The sequence below is a fragment of the Synchiropus splendidus genome, unplaced genomic scaffold (genome assembly GCF_027744825.2).
Source record: "Synchiropus splendidus isolate RoL2022-P1 unplaced genomic scaffold, RoL_Sspl_1.0 HiC_scaffold_22, whole genome shotgun sequence".
Classification (NCBI taxonomy): domain Eukaryota; kingdom Metazoa; phylum Chordata; class Actinopteri; order Syngnathiformes; family Callionymidae; genus Synchiropus; species Synchiropus splendidus.
The window spans coordinates 246,162-251,062 of record NW_026527056.1 but is presented as its reverse complement, the minus strand read 5'-3'; positions in this window follow the sequence as shown (position 1 = coordinate 251,062).

Genomic DNA, 4,901 nt, shown 5'->3' with positions numbered 1-4,901 from the left:
AATAACTTTGCAAAAACACTTCAGACAGTTTAGATTTGATGTGCAACTACTAGAAAGACCCTTTCTGCTATAGTGGGAGGTTAAAATTTCATGTTCTGAAGCTTCCCTGAAAAGTTATGGCACAATGCGTAAAAACGCTTTTCAGCCTGAGATAAGGTGGGTTTCGGAACGCCAAACATAAAAGTGTTGATAACTTTGGAAAAACACTTCAGACAGTTTAGATTTGATGTGCAACTACTAGAAAGACCCTTTCTGCTATAGTGGGAGGTTAAAATTTCATGTTCTGAAGCTTTCCTGAAAAGTTATGGCACAATGCACAAAAACGCTTTTCAGCCTGAGATAAGGTGGGTTTCGGAACGCCAAACATAAAAGTGTTGATAACTTTTGAAAAACACTTCAGACAGCTTAGATTTGATGTGCAACTACTAGAAAGACCCTTTCTGATATAGTGGGAGGTTAAAATTTCATGTTCTGAAGCTTCCCTGAAAAGTTATGGCACAATGCACAAAAACGCTTTTCAGCCTGAGATAAGGTGGGTTTCGGAACGCCAAACATAAAAGTGTTGATAACTTTGGAAAAACACTTCAGACAGTTTAGATTTGATGTGCAACTACTAGAAAGACCCTTTCTGCTATAGTGGGAGGTTAAAATTTCATGTTCTGAAGCTTCCCTGAAAAGTTATGGCACAATGCACAAAAACGCTTTTCAGCCTGAGATAAGGTGGGTTTCGGAACGCCAAACATAAAAGTGTTGATAACTTTCGAAAAACACTTCAGAGAGCTTAGATTTGATGTGCACCTACTAGAAAGACCCTTTCTGCTATAGTGGGAGGTTAAAATTTCATGTTCTGAAGATTCCCTGAAAAGTTATGGCACAATGCACAAAAACGCTTTTCAGCCTGAGATAAGGTGGGTTTCGGAACGCCAAACATAAAAGTGTTGATAACTTTTGAAAAACACTTCAGAGAGCTTAGATTTGATGTGCAACTACTAGAAAGACCCTTTCTGATATAGTGGGAGGTTAAAATTTCATGTTCTGAAGCTTCCCTGAAAAGTTATGGCACAATGCACAAAAACGCTTTTCAGCCTGAGATAAGGTGGGTTTCGGAACGCCAAACATAAAAGTGTTGATAACTTTGGAAAAACACTTCAGACAGTTTAGATTTGATGTGCAACTACTAGAAAGACCCTTTCTGCTATAGTGGGAGGTTAAAATTTCATGTTCTGAAGCTTCCCTGAAAAGTTATGGCACAATGCACAAAAACGCTTTTCAGCCTGAGATAAGGTGGGTTTCGGAACGCCAAACATAAAAGTGTTGATAACTTTCGAAAAACACTTCAGAGAGCTTAGATTTGATGTGCACCTACTAGAAAGACCCTTTCTGCTATAGTGGGAGGTTAAAATTTCATGTTCTGAAGATTCCCTGAAAAGTTATGGCACAATGCACAAAAACGCTTTTCAGCCTGAGATAAGGTGGGTTTCGGAACGCCAAACATAAAAGTGTTGATAACTTTTGAAAAACACTTCAGAGAGCTTAGATTTGATGTGCAACTACTAGAAAGACCCTTTCTGATATAGTGGGAGGTTAAAATTTCATGTTCTGAAGCTTCCCTGAAAAGTTATGGCACAATGCACAAAAACGCTTTTCAGCCTGAGATAAGGTGGGTTTCGGAACGCCAAACATAAAAGTGTTGATAACTTTTGAAAAACACTTCAGACAGCTTAGATTTGATGTGCAACTACTAGAAAGACCCTTTCTGCTATAGTGGGAGGTTAAAATTTCATGTTCTGAAGCTTCCCTGAAAAGTTATGGCACAATGCACAAAAACGCTTTTCAGCCTGAGATAAGGTGGGTTTCGGAACGCCAAACATAAAAGTGTTGATAACTTTGGAAAAACACTTCAGACAGTTTAGATTTGATGTGCAACTACTAGAAAGACCCTTTCTGCTATAGTGGAAGGTTAAAATTTCATGTTCTGAAGCTTCCCTGAAAAGTTATGGCACAATGCACAAAAACGCTTTTCAGCCTGAGATAAGGTGGGTTTCGGAACGCCAAACATAAAAGTGTTAATAACTTTGGAAAAACACTTCAGACAGTTTAGATTTGATGTGCAACTACTAGAAAGACCCTTTCTGCTATAGTGGGACGTTAAAATTTCATGTTCTGAAGCTTCCCTGAAAAGTTATGGCACAATGCACAAAAACGCTTTTCAGCCTGAGATAAGGTGGGTTTCGGAACGCCAAACATAAAAGTGTTGATAACTTTCGAAAAACACTTCAGAGAGCTTAGATTTGATGTGCACCTACTAGAAAGACCCTTTCTGCTATAGTGGGAGGTTAAAATTTCATGTTCTGAAGCTTCCCTGAAAAGTTATGGCACAATGCGTAAAAACGCTTTTCAGCCTGAGATAAGGTGGGTTTCGGAACGCCAAACATAAAAGTGTTGATAACTTTGGAAAAACACTTCAGACAGTTTAGATTTGATGTGCAACTACTAGAAAGACCCTTTCTGCTATAGTGGGAGGTTAAAATTTCATGTTCTGAAGCTTCCCTGAAAAGTTATGGCACAATGCACAAAAACGCTTTTCAGCCTGAGATAAGGTGGGTTTCGGAACGCCAAACATAAAAGTGTTAATAACTTTGGAAAAACACTTCAGACAGTTTAGATTTGATGTGCAACTACTAGAAAGACCCTTTCTGCTATAGTGGGAGGTTAAAATTTCATGTTCTGAAGCTTCCCTGAAAAGTTATGGCACAATGCGTAAAAACGCTTTTCAGCCGGAGATAAGGTGGGTTTCGGAACGCCAAACATAAAAGTGTTGATAACTTTGGAAAAACACTTCAGACAGCTTAGATTTGATGTGCAACTACTAGAAAGACCCTTTCTGCTATAGTGGGAGGTTAAAATTTCATGTTCTGAAGCTTCCCTGAAAAGTTATGGCACAATGCACAAAAACGCTTTTCAGCCTGAGATAAGGTGGGTTTCGGAACGCCAAACATAAAAGTGTTGATAACTTTCGAAAAACACTTCAGACAGCTTAGATTTGATGTGCACCTACTAGAAAGACCCTTTCTGCTATAGTGGGAGGTTAAAATTTCATGTTCTGAAGCTTCCCTGAAAAGTTATGGCACAATGCGTAAAAACGCTTTTCAGCCTGAGATAAGGTGGGTTTCGGAACGCCAAACATAAAAGTGTTGATAACTTTGGAAAAACACTTCAGACAGTTTAGATTTGATGTGCAACTACTAGAAAGACCCTTTCTGCTATAGTGGGAGGTTAAAATTTCATGTTCTGAAGCTTCCCTGAAAAGTTATGGCACAATGCACAAAATCGCTTTTCAGCCTGAGATAAGGTGGGTTTCGGAACGCCAAACATAAAAGTGTTAATAACTTTGCAAAAACACTTCAGACAGTTTAGATTTGATGTGCAACTACTAGAAAGACCCTTTCTGCTATAGTGGGAGGTTAAAATTTCATGTTCTGAAGCTTCCCTGAAAAGTTATGGCACAATGCACAAAAACGCTTTTCAGCCTGAGATAAGGTGGGTTTCGGAACGCCAAACATAAAAGTGTTGATAACTTTCGAAAAACACTTCAGAGAGCTTAGATTTGATGTGCACCTACTAGAAAGACCCTTTCTGCTATAGTGGGAGGTTAAAATTTCATGTTCTGAAGCTTCCCTGAAAAGTTATGGCACAATGCGTAAAAACGCTTTTCAGCCTGAGATAAGGTGGGTTTCGGAACGCCAAACATAAAAGTGTTGATAACTTTGGAAAAACACTTCAGACAGTTTAGATTTGATGTGCAACTACTAGAAAGACCCTTTCTGCTATAGTGGGAGGTTAAAATTTCATGTTCTGAAGCTTTCCTGAAAAGTTATGGCACAATGCACAAAAACGCTTTTCAGCCTGAGATAAGGTGGGTTTCGGAACGCCAAACATAAAAGTGTTGATAACTTTTGAAAAACACTTCAGACAGCTTAGATTTGATGTGCAACTACTAGAAAGACCCTTTCTGATATAGTGGGAGGTTAAAATTTCATGTTCTGAAGCTTCCCTGAAAAGTTATGGCACAATGCACAAAAACGCTTTTCAGCCTGAGATAAGGTGGGTTTCGGAACGCCAAACATAAAAGTGTTGATAACTTTGGAAAAACACTTCAGACAGTTTAGATTTGATGTGCAACTACTAGAAAGACCCTTTCTGCTATAGTGGGAGGTTAAAATTTCATGTTCTGAAGCTTCCCTGAAAAGTTATGGCACAATGCACAAAAACGCTTTTCAGCCTGAGATAAGGTGGGTTTCAGAACGCCAAACATAAAAGTGTTGATAACTTTCGAAAAACACTTCAGAGAGCTTAGATTTGATGTGCACCTACTAGAAAGACCCTTTCTGCTATAGTGGGAGGTTAAAATTTCATGTTCTGAAGCTTCCCTGAAAAGTTATGGCACAATGCGTAAAAACGCTTTTCAGCCTGAGATAAGGTGGGTTTCGGAACGCCAAACATAAAAGTGTTGATAACTTTGGAAAAACACTTCAGACAGTTTAGATTTGATGTGCAACTACTAGAAAGACCCTTTCTGCTATAGTGGGAGGTTAAAATTTCATGTTCTGAAGCTTCCCTGAAAAGTTATGGCACAATGCACAAAAACGCTTTTCAGCCTGAGATAAGGTGGGTTTCGGAACGCCAAACATAAAAGTGTTGATAACTTTTGAAAAACACTTCAGACAGCTTAGATTTGATGTGCAACTACTAGAAAGACCCTTTCTGCTATAGTGGGAGGTTAAAATTTCATGTTCTGAAGCTTCCCTGAAAAGTTATGGCACAATGCACAAAAACGCCTTTCAGCCTGAGATAAGGTGGGTTTCGGAACGCCAAACATAAAAGTGTTGATAACTTTGGAA